The sequence below is a fragment of the Scyliorhinus torazame genome, chromosome 20 (genome assembly GCF_047496885.1).
Source record: "Scyliorhinus torazame isolate Kashiwa2021f chromosome 20, sScyTor2.1, whole genome shotgun sequence".
NCBI lineage: Eukaryota > Metazoa > Chordata > Chondrichthyes > Carcharhiniformes > Scyliorhinidae > Scyliorhinus > Scyliorhinus torazame.
Genome location: NC_092726.1, coordinates 138445649 through 138472839, shown reverse-complemented (window position 1 = coordinate 138472839; position 27191 = coordinate 138445649).

Sequence of the window (27191 nt, the reverse complement as noted above, 5' to 3'; positions counted from 1 at the left end):
GCAGTCTGGGCCGGCTGGGTAACTGAGAGACAACAGCAAGAACAATGACAGAGTGACAGTGGTAGCAGTCTGGGCCGGCTGGGTAACTGAGAGACAACAGCAAGGACAGTGACAGATAGACAGTGGGGGCAGTCTCCTGCGGCTGGGTAACTGAGATACAACAGCAAGGACACTGACAGAGTGACAGTTGGAGCAGTCTGCTGCGGCTGGGTAACTGAGATACAACAGCAAGGACAGTGACAGAGTGACAGTGGTGGGAGCAGTATGGGCCGGCTGGGTAACTGAGAGACAACAGCAAGGACAATGACAGAGTGACAGTGGGAGCAGTCTGGGCCGGCTGGGTAACTGAGAGACAACAGCAAGCACAGTGACAGAGAGACAGTGGGAGCAGTCTGGGCTACGCTGGGTAACTGTGGGACAACAGCAAGGACACTGACAGAGTGACAGTTTGAGCAGTCTGCTGCGGCTGGGTAACTGAGATACAACAGCAAGGACAGTGACAGAGTGACAGTGGGAGCAGTCTGGGCCGGCTGGGTAACTGAGATACAACAGCAAGGACACTGACAGAGTGACAGTTGGAGCAGTCTGCTGCGGCTGGGTAACAGAGATACAACAGCAAGGACACTGACAGAGTGACAGTGGGAGCAGTCTGGGCCGGCTGGGTAACTGAGAGACAACAGCAGGGGCAATGACAGAGTGACAGTTGGAGTAGTCTGGGCTGGCTGGGTAACTGAGAGACAACAGCAAGGGCAGTGATAGCGTGACAGTGGGAGCAGTCTGGGGCTACTGCGTAACTGAGAGACAACAGCAAGGACACTGACAGAGTGACAGTGGTGGGAGATATCTGGGCCTTCCGGACAAATTAGAGACAACAGCAAAGACAGCGACAGATTGATAGTCGGAGCATTCTGGTCCTACTGGTTAATTGAGAAACAACAGCAAGGACACTGACGGATTGACAGTGGTGGGAGCAGTCTGGGTCGGCTGGTGAAATTAGAGACAGCAGCAAGGACAGTGACAGAGTGACAGTAGAAGCACTTTGAACCGGCAGGGTAACTGAGAGACAACAGCAAGGACACCGGCAGATTGACAGTGGGAGCAGTCTGGGCCGTCTGGGTAACTGACGGACAACAGCAAGGACACTGGCAGAGTGACAGTGAGAGCAGTCTGCGCCGTCTGGGTAACTGGGAAAGAACAGCAGGTACACTGGCAAAGTTACAGTGGTGGGAGCAGTCTGCGCCCCTGGGTTACTGGGAGAGAACAGCAAGGGCACTGACAGAGTGACAGTGGTGAGAGCCGTCTGGGCCGGCAGGGTAACTGAGAGACAACAGCAAGGACAGTGACAGAGTGACAGTGGTGGGAGCAGTTGGGTCACCGGCTCACTGAGAGAAACAGCAAGGACATTGACAGAATGGGAGTAAGATAATTCAGGGCTTGCTGGGTAAATGAGAGACAACAGAAGGGTAACTGATAGAGTGACAGTGGTGGGGGAATTTGGATCGGCTGGATAACTGAGGGACAACAGCATGGACAGTGACAGAGGGACAGTGGTAGGAGCAGCCTGGGGCGGCCGGGTAACTGAGAGACAACTGCATGGACAGTGACAGAGGGACAGTGCTTGGAGCGGTCTGGGCCGGTTGGCTATATTGGAGAAAACAGCAAGGACACTGATAGGGTGGCAGTGGAGAGAGAAAATGTGCCGGCTGGGTAACTGAGAGGCAACAGGAAGGACATTGACAGACTGACAGGTGGAGCACTACGGACCGTGTGGGTAACTGAGAGACAACAGCAAAGACGGCGACAGAGTGACAGTGGGAGCAGTCTTGGCCGGCTCGTTAACTGAGAGTCAACAGCAAGGACACTGGCAGAGTTACAGTGGTGGGAGCAGTCTGCGCCGCCTGGGTTACTTGGAGAGAACAGCAAGGACACTGACAGAGTGACAGTGGGGGCAGTCTGGGTCGGCTGTTGAAACTAGAGACAGCAGCAAAGACAGTGACAGAGTGACAGTAGAAGCAGTCAGGGCCGGCTGGGTAACTGAGAGACAACAGAAAGGACACTGACAGAGTGACAGTGGGAGTAGTCTGGGCCGGCTTTGTAACTGAGAGACAACAGCAAGGACACTGACAGAGTGACAGTGATGGGAGCAGTGGGGGCCGGCTGGGCAACTGCGATACAACAGCAAGGTCACTGACAGAGTGATAATGGGAGCAGTCTGTACCGGAAGGGTAACTGAGAGACAAAAGCAAGTACACTGACAGAGTGACAGTTCGAGCAGTCTGCTGCGGCTGGGTAACTGAGATACAACAGCAAGGACACTGACAGAGTGACAGTTGGAGCAGTCTGCTGCGGCTGGGTAACTGAGATACAACAGCAAGGACAGTGACAGAGTGACAGTGGTGGGACCAGTATGGGCCGGCAGGGTAACTGAGAGACAACAGGAAAGACACTGACAGAGTGACAGTTGGAGCAGTCTGGGCCGGCTGGGTAACTGAGAGACAACAGCAAGGACAATGACAGAGTGACAGTGGGAGCAGTCTGGGCCGGCTGGGTAACTGAGAGACAACAGCAAGGACAGTGACAGATAGACAGTGGGAGCAGTCTGCTGCGGCTGGGTAACTGAGATACAACAGCAAGGACAGTGACAGAGTGACAGTGGTGGGAGCAGTATGGGCCGGCTGGGTAACTGAGAGACAACAGCAAGGACAATGACAGAGTGACAGTTCGAGCAGTCTGGGCCGGCTGGGTAACTGAGAGACAACAGCAAGGACAATGACAGCGTGACAGTGGGAGCAGTCTGGGCCGGCTGGGTAACTGAGAGACAACATCAAGGACACTGACAGAGTGACAGTTTGAGCAGTCTGCTGCGGCTGGGTAACTGAGATACAACAGCAAGGACAGTGACAGAGTGACAGTGGGAGCAGTCTGGGCCGGCTGGGGAACTGAGATACAACAGCAAGGACACTGACAGAGTGACAGTTGGAGCAGTCTGCTGCAGCTGGGTAACAGAGATACAACAGCAAGGACAGTGACAGGGTGACAGTGGTGGGAGCAGTATGGGCCGGCTGGGTAACTGAGAGACAACAGCAAGGACACTGACAGAGTGACATTTGGAGCAGTCTGGGCCGGCTGGGTAACTGAGAGACAACAACAAGGACAGTGACAGAGAGACAGTGGGAGCAGTCTGGGCCGGCTGGGTAACTGCGAGACAACAGCAAGGAGACTGACAGAGTGACAGTTGGAGCAGTCTGCTGCGGCTGGGTAACTGAGATACAACAGCAAGGACACTGACAGAGTGACAGTGGGATCAGTCTGGGCCGGCTGGGTAACTGAGAGCCATCAGCAATAACACTGACAGAGTGACAGTGGGAGCAGTCTGGGCCGGCTGGGTAACTGAGAGACAACAGCAAGGACAGTGACAGAGTGACAGTGGGAGCAGTCTGGGCCGGCAGGGTAACTGAGAGACAACAGCAAGGGCAGTGATAGAGTGACAGTGAGAGCAGTCTGGTCCTACTGGTTAATTGAGAGACAACAGCAAGGAAACTGACGGATTCACAGTGGTGGGAGCAGTATGGGTCGGCTGGTGAAATTAGAGACAGCAGCAAGGACAGTGACAGAGTGACAGTAGAAGCAGTCTGAACCTGCAGGGTAACTGAGAGACAACAGCAAGGACACTGGCAGATTGACAGTGGGAGCAGTCTGGGCCGTCTGGGTAACTGACGGACAACAGCAAGGACACTGGCAGAGTGACAGTGAGAGCAGTCTGCGCCGTCTGGGTAACTGGGAAAGAACAGCAGGTACACGGACAGAGTGACAGTGGTGAGAGCAGTCTGGGGCGGCTGGGTAACTGAGAGACAACAGCAAGGACACTGGCAGAGTGACAGTGGTGGGAGCAGTCTGCGCCGCCTGGGTTACTGGGAGAGAACAGCAAGGACACTGACAGAGTGACAGTGGTGAGAGCAGTCTGCTGCCGGCACGGTAACTGAAAGACAACAGCAAGGACAGTGACAGAGTGACAGTGGTGGGAGCAGTTGGGTCGACCGGCTCACTGAGAGAAACAGCAAGGACACTGACAGAATGGGAGTAAGATAATTCAGGGCTTGCTGGGTAAATGAGAGACAACAGAAGGGTAACTGATAGAGTGACAGTGGTGGGGACAATCTGGATCGGCTGGATAACTGAGGGACAACAGCATGGACAGTGACAGGGGGACAGTGGTGGGAGCAGCCTTGGGCGGCTGGGTAACTGAGAGACAACTGCAAGAACAATGACAGAGGGACAGTGGGAGCAGTCTGGGCCGGTTGGGTATATTGGAAAAAACAGCAAGGACACTGATAGAGTGGCAGAGGAGAGAACAGTCTGTGCCGGCTGGGTAACTGAGAGGCAACAGGAAGGACACTGACAGAGTGACAGTTGGAGCACTACGGACCGTGTGGGTAACTGAGAGACAACAGCAAAGACGGCGACGGAATGACAGTGGGAGCAGTCTGGGCCGGCTCGTTAACTGAGAGTCAACAACAAGGACACTGACAGAGTGACAGTGTGAGCAGTCTGGGCCGGCTGGTTAACTGGGAGACAACAGCAAGGACACTGGCAGAGTGACAGTGAGAGCATTCTGCGCCGTCTGGGTAACTGGGAGAGAACAGCAGGTACACTGACAGAGTGACAGTGGTGAGAGCAGTCTGGGACGGCGTGGTAACTAAGAGACAACAGCAAGGGCAGTGATAGAGTGACATTGGGAGCAGTCTGGTCCTACTGGTTAATTGAGGGACAAGAGCAAGGACACTGACGGATTGACAGTGGTGGGAGCAGTCTGGGTCGGCTGGTGAAATTAGAGACAGCAGCAAGGACAGTGACAGATTGACAGTAGAAGCAGTCTGAACCGGCAGGGTAACTGAGAGACAACAGCAAGGACACTGGCAGATTGACAGTGGGAGCAGTCTGGGTAACTGACGGACAACAGCAAGGACACTGGCAGAGTGACAGTTGGAGCAGTCTGGGCCGGCTGGGTAACTGAGAGACAACAGCAAGGACACTGACAGAGTGACAGTGGTGGGAGCAGCCTGTACCGGCTGGGTAACTGAAAGACAACAGCAAGGACACTGACAGAGTGACAGTGGGAGCAGTCTGGGCCGGCTGGGTAACTGAGAGACAACAGCAGGGGCAATGACAGAGTGACAGTTGGAGTAGTCTGGGCTGGCTGGGTAACTGAGAGACAACAGCAAGGGCAGTGATAGCGTGACAGTGGGAGCAGTCTGGGGCTACTGCGTAACTGAGAGACAACAGCAAGGACACTGACAGAGTGACAGTGGTGGGAGATATCTGGGCCTTCCGGACAAATTAGAGACAACAGCAAAGACAGCGACAGATTGATAGTGGGAGCATTCTGGTCCTACTGGTTAATTGAGAGACAACAGCAAGGACACTGACGGATTGACGGTGGTGGGAGCAGTCTGGGTCGGCTGGTGAAAATAGAGACAGCAGCAAGGACAGTGACAGAGTGACAGTAGAAGCAGTCTGAACCGGCAGGGTAACTGAGAGACAACAGCAAGGACACTGGCAGATTGACAGTGGGAGCAGTCTGGGACGTCTAGGTAACTGAGGGACAACAGCAAGGACACTGGCAGAGTGACAGTGAGAGCAGTCTGCGCCGTCTGGGTAACTGGGAAAGAACAGCAGGTACACTGGCAAACTTACAGTGGTGGGAGCAGTCTGCGCCCCTGGGTTACTGGGAGAGAACAGCAAGGGCACTGACAGAGTGACAGTGGTGAGAGCAGTCTGGGCCGGCAGGGTAACTGAGAGACAACAGCAAGGACAGTGACAGAGTGACAGTGGTGGGAGCAGTTGGGTCACCGGCTCACTGAGAGAAACAGCAAGGACATTGACAGAATGGGAGTAAGATAATTCAGGGCTTGCTGGGTAAATGAGAGACAACAGAAGGGTAATTGATAGAGTGACAGTGGTGGGGGAATTTGGATCGGCTGGATAACTGAGGGACATCAGCATGGACAGTGACAGAGGGACAGTGGTAGGAGCAGCCTGGGCGGCCGGGTAACTGAGAGACAACTGCATGGACAGTGACAGAGGGACAGTGCTTGGAGCGGTCTGGGCCGGTTGGCTATATTGGAGAAAACAGCAAGGACACTGATACGGTGGCAGTGGAGAGAGAAAATGTGCCGGCTGGGTAACTGAGAGGCAACAGGAAGGACATTGACAGACTGACAGGTGGAGCACTACGGACCGTGTGGGTAACTGAGAGACAACAGCAAAGACGGCGACAGAGTGACAGTGGGAGCAGTCTTGGCCGGCTCGTTAACTGAGAGTCAACAGCAAGGACACTGGCAGAGTTACAGTGGTGGGAGCAGTCTGCGCCGCCTGGGTTACTTGGAGAGAACAGCAAGGACACTGACAGAGTGACAGTGGGAGCAGTCTGGGTCGGCTGGTGAAACTAGAGACAGCAGCAAAGACAGTGACAGAGTGACAGTAGAAGCAGTCAGGGCCGGCTGGGTAACTGAGAGACAACAGAAAGGACACTGACAGAGTGAAAGTGGGAGTAGTCTGGGCCGGCTTTGTAACTGAGAGACAACAGCAAGGACACTGACAGAGTGACAGTGATGGGAGCAGTGGGGGCCGGCTGGGCAACTGCGATACAACAGCAAGGTCACTGACACAGTGATAATGGGAGCAGTCTGTACCGGAAGGGTAACTGAGAGACAAAAGCAAGTACACTGACAGAGTGACAGTTCGAGCAGTCTGCTGCGGCTGGGTAACTGAGATACAACAGCAAGGACACTGACAGAGTGACAGTTGGAGCAGTCTGCTGCGGCTGGGTAACTGAGATACAACAGCAAGGACAGTGACAGAGTGACAGTGGTGGGAGCAGTATGGGCCGGCAGGGTAACTGAGAGACAGCAGAAAGGACACTGACAGAGTGACAGTGGGAGTAGTCTGGGCCGGCTTTGTAACTGAGAGACAACAGCAAGGACACTGACAGAGTGACAGTGATGGGAGCAGTGGGGGCCGGCTGGGCAACTGCGATACAACAGCAAGGTCACTGACAGAGTGATAATGGGAGCAGTCTGTACCGGAAGGGTAACTGAGAGACAAAAGCAAGTACACTGACAGAGTGACAGTTCGAGCAGTGTGCTGCGGCTGGGTAACTGAGATACAACAGCAAGGACACTGACAGAGTGACAGTTGGAGCAGTCTGCTGCGGCTGGGTAACTGAGATACAACAGCAAGGACAGTGACAGAGTGACAGTGGTGGGAGCAGTATGGGCCGGCAGGGTAACTGAGAGACAACATGAAGGACACTGACAGAGTGACAGTTGGAGCAGTCTGGGCCGGCTGGGTAACTGAGAGACAACAGCAAGAACAATGACAGAGTGACAGTGGTAGCAGTCTGGGCCGGCTGGGTAACTGAGAGACAACAGCAAGGACAGTGACAGATAGACAGTGGGGGCAGTCTCCTGCGGCTGGGTAACTGAGATACAACAGCAAGGACACTGACAGAGTGACAGTTGGAGCAGTCTGCTGCGGCTGGGTAACTGAGATACAACAGCAAGGACAGTGACAGAGTGACAGTGGTGGGAGCAGTATGGGCCGGCTGGGTAACTGAGAGACAACAGCAAGGACAATGACAGAGTGACAGTGGGAGCAGTCTGGGCCGGCTGGGTAACTGAGAGACAACAGCAAGCACAGTGACAGAGAGACAGTGGGAGCAGTCTGGGCCGGCTGGGTAACTGTGGGACAACAGCAAGGACACTGACAGAGTGACAGTTTGAGCAGTCTGCTGCGGCTGGGTAACTGAGATACAACAGCAAGGACAGTGACAGAGTGACAGTGGGAGCAGTCTGGGCCGGCTGGGTAACTGAGATACAACAGCAAGGACACTGACAGAGTGACAGTTGGAGCAGTCTGCTGCGGCTGGGTAACAGAGATACAACAGCAAGGACACTGACAGAGTGACAGTGGGAGCAGTCTGGGCCGGCTGGGTAACTGAGAGACAACAGCAGGGGCAATGACAGAGTGACAGTTGGAGTAGTCTGGGCTGGCTGGGTAACTGAGAGACAACAGCAAGGGCAGTGATAGCGTGACAGTGGGAGCAGTCTGGGGCTACTGCGTAACTGAGAGACAACAGCAAGGACACTGACAGAGTGACAGTGGTGGGAGATATCTGGGCCTTCCGGACAAATTAGAGACAACAGCAAAGACAGCGACAGATTGATAGTCGGAGCATTCTGGTCCTACTGGTTAATTGAGAAACAACAGCAAGGACACTGACGGATTGACAGTGGTGGGAGCAGTCTGGGTCGGCTGGTGAAATTAGAGACAGCAGCAAGGACAGTGACAGAGTGACAGTAGAAGCACTTTGAACCGGCAGGGTAACTGAGAGACAACAGCAAGGACACCGGCAGATTGACAGTGGGAGCAGTCTGGGCCGTCTGGGTAACTGACGGACAACAGCAAGGACACTGGCAGAGTGACAGTGAGAGCAGTCTGCGCCGTCTGGGTAACTGGGAAAGAACAGCAGGTACACTGGCAAAGTTACAGTGGTGGGAGCAGTCTGCGCCCCTGGGTTACTGGGAGAGAACAGCAAGGGCACTGACAGAGTGACAGTGGTGAGAGCCGTCTGGGCCGGCAGGGTAACTGAGAGACAACAGCAAGGACAGTGACAGAGTGACAGTGGTGGGAGCAGTTGGGTCACCGGCTCACTGAGAGAAACAGCAAGGACATTGACAGAATGGGAGTAAGATAATTCAGGGCTTGCTGGGTAAATGAGAGACAACAGAAGGGTAACTGATAGAGTGACAGTGGTGGGGGAATTTGGATCGGCTGGATAACTGAGGGACAACAACATGGACAGTGACAGAGGGACAGTGGTGGGAGCAGCCTTGGGCGGCTGGGTAACTGAGAGACAACTGCAACAACAGTGACAGAGGGACAGTGGGAGCAGTCTGGGCCGGTTGGGTATATTGGAAAAAACAGCAAGGACACTGATAGAGTGGCAGAGGAGAGAACAGTCTGTGCCGGCTGGGTAACTGAGAGGCAACAGGAAGGACACTGACAGAGTGACAGTTGGAGCACTACGGACCGTGTGGGTAACTGAGAGACAACAGCAAAGACGGCGACGGAATGACAGTGGGAGCAGTCTGGGCCGGCTCGTTAACTGAGAGTCAACAACAAGGACACTGGCAGAGTGACAGTGTGAGCAGTCTGGGCCGGCTGGTTAACTGGGAGACAACAGCAAGGACACTGTCAGAGTGACAGTGAGAGCATTCTGCGCCGTCTGGGTAACTGGGAGAGAACAGCAGGTACACTGACAGAGTGACAGTGGTGAGAGCAGTCTGGGACGGCGTGGTAACTAAGAGACAACAGCAAGGGCAGTGATAGAGTGACATTGGGAGCAGTCTGGTCCTACTGGTTAATTGAGGGACAAGAGCAAGGACACTGACGGATTGACAGTGGTGGGAGCAGTCTGGGTCGGCTGGTGAAATTAGAGACAGCAGCAAGGACAGTGACAGATTGACAGTAGAAGCAGTCTGAACAGGCAGGGTAACTGAGAGACAACAGCAAGGACACTGGCAGATTGACAGTGGGAGCAGTCTGGGTAACTGACGGACAACAGCAAGGACACTGGCAGAGTGACAGTTGGAGCAGTCTGGGCCGGCTGGGTAACTGAGAGACAACAGCAAGGACACTGACAGAGTGACAGTGGTGGGAGCAGCCTGTACCGGCTGGGTAACTGAAAGACAACAGCAAGGACACTGACAGAGTGACAGTGGGAGCAGTCTGGGCCGGCTGGGTAACTGAGAGACAACAGCAGGGGCAATGACAGAGTGACAGTTGGAGTAGTCTGGGCTGGCTGGGTAACTGAGAGACAACAGCAAGGGCAGTGATAGCGTGACAGTGGGATCAGTCTGGGGCTACTGCGTAACTGAGAGACAACAGCAAGGACACTGACAGAGTGACAGTGGTGGGAGATATCTGGGCCTTCCGGACAAATTAGAGACAACAGCAAAGATAGCGACAGATTGATAGTGGGAGCATTCTGGTCCTACTGGTTAATTGAGAGACAACAGCAAGGACATTGACGGATTGACGGTGGTGGGAGCAGTCTGGGTCGGCTGGTGAAAATAGAGACAGCAGCAAGGACAGTGACAGAGTGACAGTAGAAGCAGTCTGAACCGGCAGGGTAACTGAGAGACAACAGCAAGGACACTGGCAGATTGACAGTGGGAGCAGTCTGGGCCGTCTGGGTAACTGAGGGACAACAGCAAGGACACTGGCAGAGTGACAGTGAGAGCAGTCTGCGCCGTCTGGGTAACTGGGAAAGAACAGCAGGTACACTGGCAAAGTTACAGTGGTGGGAGCAGTCTGCGCCCCTGGGTTACTGGGAGAGAACAGCAAGGGCACTGACAGAGTGACAGTGGTGAGAGCAGTCTGGGCCGGCAGGGTAACTGAGAGACAACAGCAAGGACAGTGACAGAGTGACAGTGGTGGGAGCAGTTGGGTCACCGGCTCACTGAGAGAAACAGCAAGGACATTGACAGAATGGGAGTAAGATAATTCAGGGCTTGCTGGGTAAATGAGAGACAACAGAAGGGTAATTGATAGAGTGACAGTGGTGGGGGAATTTGCATCGGCTGGATAACTGAGGGACATCAGCATGGACAGTGACAGAGGGACAGTGGTAGGAGCAGCCTGGGGCGGCCGGGTAACTGAGAGACAACTGCATGGACAGTGACAGAGGGACAGTGCTTGGAGCGGTCTGGGCCGGTTGGCTATATTGGAGAAAACAGCAAGGACACTGATACGGTGGCAGTGGAGAGAGAAAATGTGCCGGCTGGGTAACTGAGAGGCAACAGGAAGGACATTGACAGACTGACAGGTGGAGCACTACGGACCGTGTGGGTAACTGAGAGACAACAGCAAAGACGGCGACAGAGTGACAGTGGGAGCAGTCTTGGCCGGCTCGTTAACTGAGAGTCAACAGCAAGGACACTGGCAGAGTTACAGTGGTGGGAGCAGTCTGCGCCGCCTGGGTTACTTGGAGCGAACAGCAAGGACACTGACAGAGTGACAGTGGGAGTAGTCTGGGTCGGCTGGTGAAACTAGAGACAGCAGCAAAGACAGTGACAGAGTGACAGTAGAAGCAGTCAGGGCCGGCTGGGTAACTGAGAGACAACAGAAAGGACACTGACAGAGTGACAGTGGGAGTAGTCTGGGCCGGCTTTGTAACTGAGAGACAACAGCAAGGACACTGACAGAGTGACAGTGATGGGAGCAGTGGGGGCCGGCTGGGCAACTGCGATACAACAGCAAGGTCACTGACAGAGTGATAATGGGAGCAGTCTGTACCGGAAGGGTAACTGAGAGACAAAAGCAAGTACACTGACAGAGTGACAGTTCGAGCAGTCTGCTGCGGCTGGGTAACTGAGATACAACAGCAAGGACACTGACAGAGTGACAGTTGGAGCAGTCTGCTGCGGCTGGGTAACTGAGATACAACAGCAAGGACAGTGACAGAGTGACAGTGGTGGGAGCAGTATGGGCCGGCAGGGTAACTGAGAGACAGCAGAAAGGACACTGACAGAGTGACAGTGGGAGTAGTCTGGGCCGGCTTTGTAACTGAGAGACAACAGCAAGGACACTGACAGAGTGACAGTGATGGGAGCAGTGGGGGCCGGCTGGGCAACTGCGATACAACAGCAAGGTCACTGACAGAGTGATAATGGGAGCAGTCTGTACCGGAAGGGTAACTGAGAGACAAAAGCAAGTACACTGACAGAGTGACAGTTCGAGCAGTGTGCTGCGGCTGGGTAACTGAGATACAACAGCAAGGACACTGACAGAGTGACAGTTGGAGCAGTCTGCTGCGGCTGGGTAACTGAGATACAACAGCAAGGACAGTGACAGAGTGACAGTGGTGGGAGCAGTATGGGCCGGCAGGGTAACTGAGAGACAACATGAAGGACACTGACAGAGTGACAGTTGGAGCAGTCTGGGCCGGCTGGGTAACTGAGAGACAACAGCAAGAACAATGACAGAGTGACAGTGGTAGCAGTCTGGGCCGGCTGGGTAACTGAGAGACAACAGCAAGGACAGTGACAGATAGACAGTGGGGGCAGTCTCCTGCGGCTGGGTAACTGAGATACAACAGCAAGGACACTGACAGAGTGACAGTTGGAGCAGTCTGCTGCGGCTGGGTAACTGAGATACAACAGCAAGGACAGTGACAGAGTGACAGTGGTGGGAGCAGTATGGGCCGGCTGGGTAACTGAGAGACAACAGCAAGGACAATGACAGAGTGACAGTGGGAGCAGTCTGGGCCGGCTGGGTAACTGAGAGACAACAGCAAGCACAGTGACAGAGAGACAGTGGGAGCAGTCTGGGCCGGCTGGGTAACTGTGGGACAACAGCAAGGACACTGACAGAGTGACAGTTTGAGCAGTCTGCTGCGGCTGGGTAACTGAGATACAACAGCAAGGACAGTGACAGAGTGACAGTGGGAGCAGTCTGGGCCGGCTGGGTAACTGAGATACAACAGCAAGGACACTGACAGAGTGACAGTTGGAGCAGTCTGCTGCGGCTGGGTAACAGAGATACAACAGCAAGGACACTGACAGAGTGACAGTGGGAGCAGTCTGGGCCGGCTGGGTAACTGAGAGACAACAGCAGGGGCAATGACAGAGTGACAGTTGGAGTAGTCTGGGCTGGCTGGGTAACTGAGAGACAACAGCAAGGGCAGTGATAGCGTGACAGTGGGAGCAGTCTGGGGCTACTGCGTAACTGAGAGACAACAGCAAGGACACTGACAGAGTGACAGTGGTGGGAGATATCTGGGCCTTCCGGACAAATTAGAGACAACAGCAAAGACAGCGACAGATTGATAGTCGGAGCATTCTGGTCCTACTGGTTAATTGAGAAACAACAGCAAGGACACTGACGGATTGACAGTGGTGGGAGCAGTCTGGGTCGGCTGGTGAAATTAGAGACAGCAGCAAGGACAGTGACAGAGTGACAGTAGAAGCACTTTGAACCGGCAGGGTAACTGAGAGACAACAGCAAGGACACCGGCAGATTGACAGTGGGAGCAGTCTGGGCCGTCTGGGTAACTGACGGACAACAGCAAGGACACTGGCAGAGTGACAGTGAGAGCAGTCTGCGCCGTCTGGGTAACTGGGAAAGAACAGCAGGTACACTGGCAAAGTTACAGTGGTGGGAGCAGTCTGCGCCCCTGGGTTACTGGGAGAGAACAGCAAGGGCACTGACAGAGTGACAGTGGTGAGAGCCGTCTGGGCCGGCAGGGTAACTGAGAGACAACAGCAAGGACAGTGACAGAGTGACAGTGGTGGGAGCAGTTGGGTCACCGGCTCACTGAGAGAAACAGCAAGGACATTGACAGAATGGGAGTAAGATAATTCAGGGCTTGCTGGGTAAATGAGAGACAACAGAAGGGTAACTGATAGAGTGACAGTGGTGGGGGAATTTGGATCGGCTGGATAACTGAGGGACAACAGCATGGACAGTGACAGAGGGACAGTGGTAGGAGCAGCCTGGGGCGGCCGGGTAACTGAGAGACAACTGCATGGACAGTGACAGAGGGACAGTGCTTGGAGCGGTCTGGGCCGGTTGGCTATATTGGAGAAAACAGCAAGGACACTGATAGGGTGGCAGTGGAGAGAGAAAATGTGCCGGCTGGGTAACTGAGAGGCAACAGGAAGGACATTGACAGACTGACAGGTGGAGCACTACGGACCGTGTGGGTAACTGAGAGACAACAGCAAAGACGGCGACAGAGTGACAGTGGGAGCAGTCTTGGCCGGCTCGTTAACTGAGAGTCAACAGCAAGGACACTGGCAGAGTTACAGTGGTGGGAGCAGTCTGCGCCGCCTGGGTTACTTGGAGAGAACAGCAAGGACACTGACAGAGTGACAGTGGGAGCAGTCTGGGTCGGCTGGTGAAACTAGAGACAGCAGCAAAGACAGTGACAGAGTGACAGTAGAAGCAGTCAGGGCCGGCTGGGTAACTGAGAGACAACAGAAAGGACACTGACAGAGTGACAGTGGGAGTAGTCTGGGCCGGCTTTGTAACTGAGAGACAACAGCAAGGACACTGACAGAGTGACAGTGATGGGAGCAGTGGGGGCCGGCTGGGCAACTGCGATACAACAGCAAGGTTACTGACAGAGTGATAATGGGAGCAGTCTGTACCGGAAGGGTAACTGAGAGACAAAAGCAAGTACACTGACAGAGTGACAGTTCGAGCAGTCTGCTGCGGCTGGGTAACTGAGATACAACAGCAAGGACACTGACAGAGTGACAGTTGGAGCAGTCTGCTGCGGCTGGGTAACTGAGATACAACAGCAAGGACAGTGACAGAGTGACAGTGGTGGGACCAGTATGGGCCGGCAGGGTAACTGAGAGACAACAGGAAGGACACTGACAGAGTGACAGTTGGAGCAGTCTGGGCCGGCTGGGTAACTGAGAGACAACAGCAAGGACAATGACAGAGTGACAGTGGGAGCAGTCTGGGCCGGCTGGGTAACTGAGAGACAACAGCAAGGACAGTGACAGATAGACAGTGGGAGCAGTCTGCTGCGGCTGGGTAACTGAGATACAACAGCAAGGACAGTGACAGAGTGACAGTGGTGGGAGCAGTATGGGCCGGCTGGGTAACTGAGAGACAACAGCAAGGACAATGACAGAGTGACAGTTCGAGCAGTCTGGGCCGGCTGGGTAACTGAGAGACAACAGCAAGGACAATGACAGAGTGACAGTGGGAGCAGTCTGGGCCGGCTGGGTAACTGAGAGACAACATCAAGGACACTGACAGAGTGACAGTTTGAGCAGTCTGCTGCGGCTGGGTAACTGAGATACAACAGCAAGGACAGTGACAGAGTGACAGTGGGAGCAGTCTGGGCCGGCTGGGGAACTGAGATACAACAGCAAGGACACTGACAGAGTGACAGTTGGAGCAGTCTGCTGCAGCTGGGTAACAGAGATACAACAGCAAGGACAGTGACAGGGTGACAGTGGTGGGAGCAGTATGGGCCGGCTGGGTAACTGAGAGACAACAGCAAGGACACTGACAGAGTGACATTTGGAGCAGTCTGGGCCGGCTGGGTATATGAGAGACAACAACAAGGACAGTGACAGAGAGACAGTGGGAGCAGTCTGGGCCGGCTGGGTAACTGCGAGACAACAGCAAGGAGACTGACAGAGTGACAGTTGGAGCAGTCTGCTGCGGCTGGGTAACTGAGATACAACAGCAAGGACACTGACAGAGTGACAGTGGGATCAGTCTGGGCCGGCTGGGTAACTGAGAGCCATCAGCAATAACACTGACAGAGTGACAGTGGGAGCAGTCTGGGCCGGCTGGGTAACTGAGAGACAACAGCAAGGACAGTGACAGTGGGAGCAGTCTGGGCCGGCAGGGTAACTGAGAGACAACAGCAAGGGCAGTGATAGAGTGACAGTGAGAGCAGTCTGGTCCTACTGGTTAATTGAGAGACAACAGCAAGGAAACTGACGGATTCACAGTGGTGGGAGCAGTATGGGTCGGCTGGTGAAATTAGAGACAGCAGCAAGGACAGTGACAGAGTGACAGTAGAAACAGTCTGAACCTGCAGGGTAACTGAGAGACAACAGCAAGGACACTGGCAGATTGACAGTGGGAGCAGTCTGGGCCGTCTGGGTAACTGACGGACAACAGCAAGGACACTGGCAGAGTGACAGTGAGAGCAGTCTGCGCCGTCTGGTTAACTGGGAAAGAACAGCAGGTACACTGACAGAGTGACAGTGGTGAGAGCAGTCTGGGGCGGCTGGGTAACTGAGAGACAACAGAAAGGACACTGACAGAGTGACAGTGGGAGTAGTCTGGGCCGGCTTTGTAACTGAGAGACAACAGCAAGGACACTGACAGAGTGACAGTGATGGGAGCAGTGCGGGCCGGCTGGGCAACTGCGATACAACAGCAAGGTCACTGACAGAGTGATAATGGGAGCAGTCTGTACCGGAAGGGTAACTGAGAGACAAAAGCAAGTACACTGACAGAGTGACAGTTCGAGCAGTCTGCTGCGGCTGGGTAACTGAGATACAACAGCAAGGACACTGACAGAGTGACAGTTGGAGCAGTCTGCTGCGGCTGGGTAACTGAGATACAACAGCAAGGACAGTGACAGAGTGACAGTGGTGGGACCAGTATGGGCCGGCAGGGTAACTGAGAGACAACAGGAAGGACACTGACAGAGTGACAGTTGGAGCAGTCTGGGCCGGCTGGGTAACTGAGAGACAACAGCAAGGACAATGACAGAGTGACAGTGGGAGCAGTCTGGGCCGGCTGGGTAACTGAGAGACAACAGCAAGGACAGTGACAGATAGACAGTGGGAGCAGTCTGCTGCGGCTGGGTAACTGAGATACAACAGCAAGGACAGTGACAGAGTGACAGTGGTGGGAGCAGTATGGGCCGGCTGGGTAACTGAGAGACAACAGCAAGGACAATGACAGAGTGACAGTTCGAGCAGTCTGGGCCGGCTGGGTAACTGAGAGACAACAGCAAGGACAATGACAGAGTGACAGTGGGAGCAGTCTGGGCCGGCTGGGTAACTGAGAGACAACATCAAGGACACTGACAGAGTGACAGTTTGAGCAGTCTGCTGCGGCTGGGTAACTGAGATACAACAGCAAGGACAGTGACAGAGTGACAGTGGGAGCAGTCTGGGCCGGCTGGGGAACTGAGATACAACAGCAAGGACACTGACAGAGTGACAGTTGGAGCAGTCTGCTGCAGCTGGGTAACAGAGATACAACAGCAAGGACAGTGACAGGGTGACAGTGGTGGGAGCAGTATGGGCCGGCTGGGTAACTGAGAGACAACAGCAAGGACACTGACAGAGTGACATTTGGAGCAGTCTGGGCCGGCTGGGTAACTGAGAGACAACAACAAGGACAGTGACAGAGAGACAGTGGGAGCAGTCTGGGCCGGCTGGGTAACTGCGAGACAACAGCAAGGAGACTGACAGAGTGACAGTTGGAGCAGTCTGCTGCGGCTGGGTAACTGAGATACAACAGCAAGGACACTGACAGAGTGACAGTGGGATCAGTCTGGGCCGGCTGGGTAACTGAGAGCCATCAGCAATAACACTGACAGAGTGACAGTGGGAGCAGTCTGGGCCGGCTGGGTAACTGAGAGACAACAGCAAGGACAGTGACAGAGTGACAGTGGGAGCAGTCTGGGCCGGCAGGGTAACTGAGAGACAACAGCAAGGGCAGTGATAGAGTGACAGTGAGAGCAGTCTGGTCCTACTGGTTAATTGAGAGACAACAGCAAGGAAATTGACGGATTCTCAGTGGTGGGAGCAGTATGGGTCGGCTGGTGAAATTAGAGACAGCAGCAAGGACAGTGACAGAGTGACAGTAGAAGCAGTCTGAACCTGCAGGGTAACTGAGAGACAACAGCAAGGACACTGGCAGATTGACAGTGGGAGCAGTCTGGGCCGTCTGGGTAACTGACGGACAACAGCAAGGACACTGGCAGAGTGACAGTGAGAGCAGTCTGCGCCGTCTGGGTAACTGGGAAAGAACTGCAGGTACACTGACAGAGTGACAGTGGTGAGAGCAGTCTGGGGCGGCTGGGTAACTGAGAGACAACAGCAAGGACACTGGCAGAGTGACAGTGGTGGGAGCAGTCTGCGCCGCCTGGGTTACTGGGAGAGAACAGCAAGGACACTGACAGAGTGACAGTGGTGAGAGCAGTCTGCTGCCGGCACGGTAACTGAAAGACAACAGCAAGGACAGTGACAGAGTGACAGTGGTGGGAGCAGTTGGGTCGACCGGCTCACTGAGAGAAACAGCAAGGACACTGACAGAATGGGAGTAAGATAATTCAGGGCTTGCTGGGTAAATGAGAGACAACAGAAGGGTAACTGATAGATTGACAGTGGTGGGGACAATCTGGATCGGCTGGATAACTGAGGGACAACAGCATGGACAGTGACAGGGGGACAGTGGTGGGAGCAGCCTTGGGCGGCTGGGTAACTGAGAGACAACTGCAAGAACAGTGACAGAGGGACAGTGGGAGCAGTCTGGGCCGGTTGGGTATATTGGAAAAAACAGCAAGGACACTGATAGAGTGGCAGAGGAGAGAACAGTCTGTGCCGGCTGGGTAACTGAGAGGCAACAGGAAGGACACTGACAGAGTGACAGTTGGAGCACTACGGACCGTGTGGGTAACTGAGAGACAACAGCAAAGACGGCGACGGAATGACAGTGGGAGCAGTCTGGGCCGGCTCGTTAACTGAGAGTCAACAACAAGGACACTGGCAGAGTGACAGTGTGAGCAGTCTGGGCCGGCTGGTTAACTGGGAGACAACAGCAAGGACACTGGCAGAGTGACAGTGAGAGCATTCTGCGCCGTCTGGGTAACTGGGAGAGAACAGCAGGTACACTGACAGAGTGACAGTGGTGAGAGCAGTCTGGGACGGCGTGGTAACTAAGAGACAACAGCAAGGGCAGTGATAGAGTGACATTGGGAGCAGTCTGGTCCTACTGGTTAATTGAGGGACAAGAGCAAGGACACTGACGGATTGACAGTGGTGGGAGCAGTCTGGGTCGGCTGATGAAATTAGAGACAGCAGCAAGGACAGTGACAGATTGACAGTAGAAGCAGTCTGAACCGGCAGGGTAACTGAGAGACAACAGCAAGGACACTGGCAGATTGACAGTGGGAGCAGTCTGGGTAACTGACGGACAACAGCAAGGACACTGGCAGAGTGACAGTTGGAGCAGTCTGGGCCGGCTGGGTAACTGAGAGACAACAGCAAGGACACTGACAGAGTGACAGTGGTGGGAGCAGCCTGTACCGGCTGGGTAACTGAAAGACAACAGCAAGGACACTGACAGAGTGACAGTGGGAGCAGTCTGGGCCGGCTGGGTAACTGAGAGACAACAGCAGGGGCAATGACAGAGTGACAGTTGGAGTAGTCTGGGCTGGCTGGGTAACTGAGAGACAACAGCAAGGGCAGTGATAGCGTGACAGTGGGAGCAGTCTGGGGCTACTGCGTAACTGAGAGACAACAGCAAGGACACTGACAGAGTGACAGTGGTGAGAGATATCTGGGCCTTCCGGACAAATTAGAGACAACAGCAAAGACAGCGACAGATTGATAGTGGGAGCATTCTGGTCCTACTGGTTAATTGAGAGACAACAGCAAGGACACTGACGGATTGACGGTGGTGGGAGCAGTCTGGGTCGGCTGGTGAAAATAGAGACAGCAGCAAGGACAGTGACAGAGTGACAGTAGAAGCAGTCTGAACCGGCAGGGTAACTGAGAGACAACAGCAAGGACACTGGCAGATTGACAGTGGGAGCAGTCTGGGCCGTCTGGGTAACTGAGGGACAACAGCAAGGACACTGGCAGAGTGACAGTGAGAGCAGTCTGCGCCGTCTGGGTAACTGGGAAAGAACAGCAGGTACACTGGCAAAGTTACAGTGGTGGGAGCAGTCTGCGCCCCTGGGTTACTGGGAGAGAACAGCAAGGCACTGACAGAGTGACAGTGGTGAGAGCAGTCTGGGCCGGCAGGGTAACTGAGAGACAACAGCAAGGACAGTGACAGAGTGACAGTGGTGGGAGCAGTTGGGTCACCGGCTCACTGAGAGAAACAGCAAGGACATTGACAGAATGGGAGTAAGATAATTCAGGGCTTGCTGGGTAAATGAGAGACAACAGAAGGGTAATTGATAGAGTGACAGTGGTGGGGGAATTTGGATCGGCTGGATAACTGAGGGACATCAGCATGGACAGTGACAGAGGGACAGTGGTAGGAGCAGCCTGGGGCGGCCGGGTAACTGAGAGACAACTGCATGGACAGTGACAGAGGGACAGTGCTTGGAGCGGTCTGGGCCGGTTGGCTATATTGGAGAAAACAGCAAGGACACTGATACGGTGGCAGTGGAGAGAGAAAATGTGCCGGCTGGGTAACTGAGAGGCAACAGGAAGGACATTGACAGACTGACAGGTGGAGCACTACGGACCGTGTGGGTAACTGAGAGACAACAGCAAAGACGGCGACAGAGTGACAGTGGGAGCAGTCTTGGCCGGCTCGTTAACTGAGAGTCAACAGCAAGGACACTGGCAGAGTTACAGTGGTGGGAGCAGTCTGCGCCGCCTGGGTTACTTGGAGAGAACAGCAAGGACACTGACAGAGTGACAGTGGGAGCAGTCTGGGTCGGCTGGTGAAACTAGAGACAGCAGCAAAGACAGTGACAGAGTGACAGTAGAAGCAGTCAGGGCCGGCTGGGTAACTGAGAGACAACAGAAAGGACACTGACAGAGTGACAGTGGGAGTAGTCTGGGCCGGCTTTGTAACTGAGAGACAACAGCAAGGACACTGACAGAGTGACAGTGATGGGAGCAGTGGGGGCCGGCTGGGCAACTGCGATACAACAGCAAGGTCACTGACAGAGTGATAATGGGAGCAGTCTGTACCGGAAGGGTAACTGAGAGACAAAAGCAAGTACACTGACAGAGTGACAGTTCGAGCAGTCTGCTGCGGCTGGGTAACTGAGATACAACAGCAAGGACACTGACAGAGTGACAGTTGGAGCAGTCTGCTGCGGCTGGGTAACTGAGATACAACAGCAAGGACAGTGACAGAGTGACAGTTGGAGCAGTCTGCTGCGGCTGGGTAACTGAGAGACAACAGGAAGGACACTGACAGAGTGACAGTTGGAGCAGTATGGGCCGGCTGGGTAACTGAGAGACAACAGCAAGAACAATGACAGAGTGACAGTGGGAGCAGTCTGGGCCGGCTGGGTAACTGAGAGACAACAGCAAGGACAGTGACAGATAGACAGTGGGAGCAGTCTCCTGCGGCTGGGTAACTGAGATACAACAGCAAGGACACTGACAGAGTGACAGTTGGAGCAGTCTGCTGCGGCTGGGTAACTGAGATACAACAGCAAGGTCAGTGACAGAGTGACAGTGGTGGGAGCAGTATGGGCCGGCTGGGTAACTGAGAGACAACAGCAAGGACAATGACAGAGTGACAGTGGGAGCAGTCTGGGCCGGCTGGTTAACTGAGAGACAACAGCAAGGACAGTGACAGAGAGACAGTGGGAGCAGTCTGGGCCGGCTGGGTAACTGTGGGACAACAGCAAGGACACTGACAGAGTGACAGTTTGAGCAGTCTGCTGCGGCTGGGTAACTGAGATACAACAGCAAGGACAGTGACAGAGTGACAGTGGGAGCAGTCTGGGACGGCTGGGTAACTGAGATACAACAGCAAGTACACTGACAGAGTGACAGTTGGAGCAGTCTGCTGCGGCTGGGTAACAGAGATACAACAGCAAGGACACTGACAGAGTGACAGTTGGAGCAGTCTGGGCCGGCTGGGTAACTGAGAGACAACAGCAAGGACAATGACAGAGTGACAGTGGGAGCAGTCTGGGCCGGCTGGGTAACTGAGAGACAACAGCAAGGACAATGACAGAGAGACAGTGGGAGCAGTCTGGGCCGGCTGGGTAACTGTGGGACAACAGCAAGGACACTGACAGAGTGACAGTTGGAGCAGTCTGCTGCGGCTGGGTAACTGAGATACAACAACAAGGACAGTGACAGAGTGACAGTGGGAGCAGTCTGAGCCGGGTGGGTAACTGAGAGCCATCAGAAATAACACTGACAGAGTGACAGTGGGAGCAGTCTGGGCCGGCTGGGTAACTGAGAGACAACAGCAAGGACACTGACAGAGTGAGAGTGGGAGCAGTCTGGGCCGGCAGGGTAACAGAGAGACAACAGCAAGGACACTGACGGAGTGACAGTGGGAGCAGTCTGCGGCAGCTGGGTAACTGAGAGACAACAGCAAGGGCAGTGATAGAGTGACAGTGAGAGCAGTCTGGTCCTACTGGTTAATTGAGAGACAACAGCAAGGACACTGACGGATTGACAGTGGTGGGTGCAGTCTGGGTCGGCTGGTGCAATTAGAGACAGCAGCAAGGACAGTGACAGAGTGACAGTAGAAGCAGTCTGGGCCGTCTGGGTAACTGACGGACAACAGCAAGGACACTGGCAGAGTGACAGTGAGAGCAGTCTGCGTCGTCTGGGTAACTGGGAAAGAACAGCAGGTACACTGACAGAGTGACAGTGGTGAGAGCAGTCTGGGACGGCTGGGTAACTGAGAGACAACAGCAAGGACACTGGCAGAGTGACAGTGGTGGGAGCAGTCTGCGCCGCCTGGGTTACAGGTAGAGAACAGCAAGGACACTGACAGAGTGACAGTGGTGAGAGCATTCTGGGCCGGCAGGGTAACTGAGAGACAACAGCAAGGACAGTGACAGAGTGACAGTGGTGGGAGCAGTTGGGTCGACCGGCTCACTGAGAGAAACAGCAAGGACACTGACAGAATGGGAGTAAGATAATTCAGGGCTTGCTGGGTAAATGAGAGACAACAGAAGGGTAACTGATAGAGTGACAGTGGAGGGGACAATCTGGATCGGCTCGATAACTGAGGGACAACAGCATGGACAGTGACAGGGGGACAGTGGTGGGAGCAGCCTTGGGCGGCTGGCTAACTGAGAGACAACTGCAAGAACAGTGACAGAGGGACAGTGGGAGCAGTCTGGGCCGGTTGGGTATATTGGAGAAAACAGCAAGGACACTGATAGAGTGGCAGAGGAGAGAGCAGTCTGTGCCGGCTGGGTAACTGAGAGGCAACAGGAAGGACACTGACAGAGTGACAGTTGGAGCACTACGGACCGTGTGGGTAACTGAGAGACAACAGCAAAGACGGAGACGGTGTGACAGTGGGAGCAGTCTGGGCCGGCTCGTTAACTGAGAGTCAACAGCAAGGACACAGACAGAGTGACAGTGGGAGCAGTATTGGCCGTCTGGGTAACAGAGAGACAACAGCAAAGACACTGACAGAGTGACAGTGGGAGTAGTCTGGGCCGACTGGTTCACTGAGTGACAACAGCAGGACACTGACAGAGTGACAGTGGTGAGAGCAGTCTCGGCCGGCAGGGTAACTGAGAGAAACCAGCAAGGACACTGGCAGAGTTACACTGGTGGGAGCAGTCTGGGTCGGCTGGTGAAACGAGAGACAGCAGCAAGGACAGTGACAGAGTGAAAGTAGAAGCAGTCTGGGCCGGCTGGATAACGGAGAGACAACAGCAAGGACACTGACAGAGTGACAGTGGGAGCAGTCTGGGACGGCTGGGTAACTGAGAGACAACAGCAAGGACACAGGCAGATTGACAGTGGGAGCAGTCTGGGCCGGCTGGGTAACTGAGACACTACAGCAAGGTCACTGACAGAGTGACAGTGGGAGCAGTCTGTACCGGCTGGGTAACTGAGGGACAACAGCAAGGTCACTGGCAGAGTGACAGCGAGAGCATTCTGCGCCGTCTCGGTAACTGGGAGGGAACAGCAGGTACACTGACAGAGTGACAGTGGTGAGAGCAGTCTGGGACGGCATGGTAACTAAGAGACAACAGCAAGGACACTGACAGAGTGACAGTGGTGAGAGCAGTCTGGGCCGGCTGGGTAACTGAGAGACAACAGCAAGGACACTGACAGAGTGACAGTGGGAGCAGTCTGTACCGGCTGGGTAACTGAGAGACAACAGCAAGGACAGTGACAGAGTGACAGTGAGAGCAGTCTGGTCCGGCTGGGTAACTGAGAGACAACAGCAAGGACACTGACAGAGTGACAGTGGGAGCAGTCTGTACCGGCAGGGTAACTGAGAGACAACAGCAAGGACACTGACAGAGTGACAGTGGGAGCAGTCTGGGCCGGTTGGGTAACTGAGAGACAACACCAAGGTCACTGATAGAGTGACAGTGGGAGCAGTCTGGGCCGGCTCGTTAACTGAGAGACAACACCAAGGACAGGGGCAGAGTGACAGTGGGAGCAGTCTGGGCCGGCTGGGTAACTGAGAGACAACAGCAGGGGCACTGACAGAGTGACAGTGGGAGCAGTCTGGGCCGGCTGGGTAACTGAGAGACAACAGCAAGGACACTGACAGAGTGACAGTGGGAGCAGTCTGTACCGTCAGGGTAACTGAGAGACAACAGCAAGGACACTGGCAGAGTGACAGTGGGAGCAGTCTGTATCGGCTGAGTAACTGAGAGACAAGAGCAAGGACAGTGACAGAGTGACAGTGGGAGCAGTCTGGGCCGGCCGTGTAACTGAGAGACAAGAGCAAGGACACTGACAGAGTGACAGTGGGAGCAGTCTGGCCGGCTGGGTAACTGAGAGACAAGAGCAAGGGCACTGACAGAGTGACAGTGGGAGCAGTCTGGCCGGCTGGGTAACTGAGAGACAACAGCAAGGACAGTGACAGTGTCAGTGGGAGCAGTCTGGGCCGGCTGGTTAACTGAGAGACAACAGCAAGGACAGTGACAGAGTGACAGTGGGAGCAGTCTGGCCGGCTGGTTAACTGAGAGACAACAGCAAGGACACTGATAGAGTGACAGTGGAGCAGTCTGGGCCTGCCGGGTAACTGAGAGACAACAGCAAGGACAGTGACAGACTGACAGTAGTGAGAGCTCCAATGTTGTCATGCTGGGTGGGGACAGCAGCTTCATGCCCACTGGTGTCACTCTCATTCTGTTGGGGCCGCGCCTCAGGAACCCTATAATCTGCTGGATCACAGACTGTTGTGAGAGTCGCTGTGGCACACTGAGATCTCAGATCCAAAGCTGTCTGAGTTTGCATGCTGTTTGAGATTCCGCTGCATCAGTGAGACATCAGGAAGTTACTGATTGGTCTACACTGGGAGCTGTGACAGAGACCTGCAGGATGTCTATCACAGGCTTGTCTGATAATGTTACTCTGCCCGTGTCTACCACTTTGATGGGGGATAGACGAGCCTCCAAGCTCAGCAGCTTGCCCTGTGTCGCAGTGCCAGCCAGTTCCGTTCTCTGACCAGTTGACTCTCCTACAAGGTCTGCCAATGCAGCAATGCATGTTCGAACATAGAACATTACAGCGCAGTACAGGCCCTTCGGCCCACGATGTTGCGCCGACCTGTGAAACCACTCTAATGCCCATCTACACTATTCACTTATCGTCCATATGTCTATCCAATGACCATTTGAATGCGCTTAGTGTTGGCGAGCAAACTACTGTTGCAGGCAGGGCATTCCACGCCCTTACTACTCTCTGAGTAAAGAACCTACCTCTGACATCTGTCCTTTCTCTATCTCCCCTCAATTTAAAGGTATGTCCCCTCGTGCTAGACATCACCATCCGAGGAAAAAGGCTCTCACTGTCCACCCTATCCAATCATCTGATCATCTTGTATGCCTCAATTAAATCACCTCTTAACCTTCTTCTCTCTAACGAAAACAGCATCAAGTCACTCAGCTTTTCCTCATAAGATCTTCCCTCCGTACCAGGAAACATTCTGGTAAATCTCAAACCTCTCAACCTGGGTGGCAACGTTCAGGGATCTATGTACATGGACACCGAGATATCTCTGCTCATCCACACTGCCAAGAATCTTACAATTAGCCCAGTACTCTGTCTTCCTGTTATTCCTTCCAAAATTAATCACCTCACACTTTGCTGCATTAACCTCCATTTGCCACCTCTCAGCCCAGCGCTGCAGCTTATCTATGTTCCTCTGTAATTTGTAACATCCTTCCGCACTGTCTACAACTTCACCGACTTTAGTGTCACCTGCAAATTTACTCACCCATCCTTCTACGTCCTCCTCCAGGTAATTTATAACAATGACAAACAGCAGTGACCCCAAAACAGATCCTTGTGGTACACCACTAGTCACTGGACGCCAGTCTGAACATTTCCCATCAACCACCACCCTTTGTCTTCTTCCAGCTAGCCAATTTCTGATCCAAACTGCTAAATTACCCTGAATCCCATGTCTCCGTATTTTCTGCAGTAGCCTACATTGGGGAACCTTATCAAACGCTTTACTGAACTCCATATCCACCACATCAACTGCTTTACCCTCGTCCACCTGTTTGTTCACCTTCTCAAAGAACTCAATAAGGTTTGAGGCACAACCTACCCTTCACAAAACCGTGTTGACGATCTCTAATCAAATTATTCCTTTCCAGATGATTCCACGTCCTATCTCTTATAAACCTTTCCAATATTTTTACCACAACAGAAGTAAGACTCACTGGTCTATTGTTACCGGGGTTGTTTCTACTCCCCTTCTTGAACAAGTGGACAACATTTGCTATCCTCCAGTCTTCTGGCACTATTCCTGTAGACAAAGATGACTTAAAGATTAAAGCCAAAGGCTCAACAATCTCCTCCCTAGCTTCGCAGAGAATCCTAGGATAAATCCCATCCGGCCCAGGGGACTTATCAATTTTCACACTTTCCAAAATTGCTAACACCTCCTCCTTATGATCCTCAAGCCCTTCTAGTCTAGTAGCCCTGAATCTCAATATTCTCATCGACAACATTGTCTTTATCCTGTGTGAATACTGACGAAAAATATTCATTTAGCACCTCTCCAATCTCCTCGGACTCTACGCACAACTTCCCACTACTGTCCTTGACTGGCCCTACTCTTACCCTAGTCATTCTTTTATTCCTGACATATCTATAGAAAGTTTTAGGGTTATCCTTGATCCTACCTGCCAAAGTATTCTCAAGTCCCCTCCTGGCTCTTCTTAGCTCTCTCTTTAGGTCCTTCTAACTTGTAACTCTCGAGCACCCTAACTGAACCTTCATATCTCATCTTTACATAAGCCTCCTTCCTCCTCCTGACAAGTGTTTCGACCGCTTGAGTAAACCACGGTTTCCTTGCTCGACCTCTTCCTCCCTGCCTGATAGGTACAAACTTATCAAGGACACGCAGTAGGTGTTCCTTGAACAAGCTCCACATTTCCATTGTGCCCATCCCCTGCAGTTTTCCTCTTCATCCGATGCATCCTAAGTCTTGACTCATCGCATCATAATTGCCTTTCCCCCAGATATAGCTCTTGCCCTGCGGTATATATCTATCCCTTTCCATCACTAAAGTAAACTTAATCGAATTGTGGTCACTATCACCAAAGTGCTCACCTACCTCCAAATCTAACACCTGTCCTGGTTCATTACCCAGTCCCAAATCCAATATGGCCTCGCCTCTCGTTGGCCTATCTACATACTGTGTCAGGAAACCCTCCTGCACACCTTGGACAAAAACGGACCCATCTAAAGTATTCGAACTAT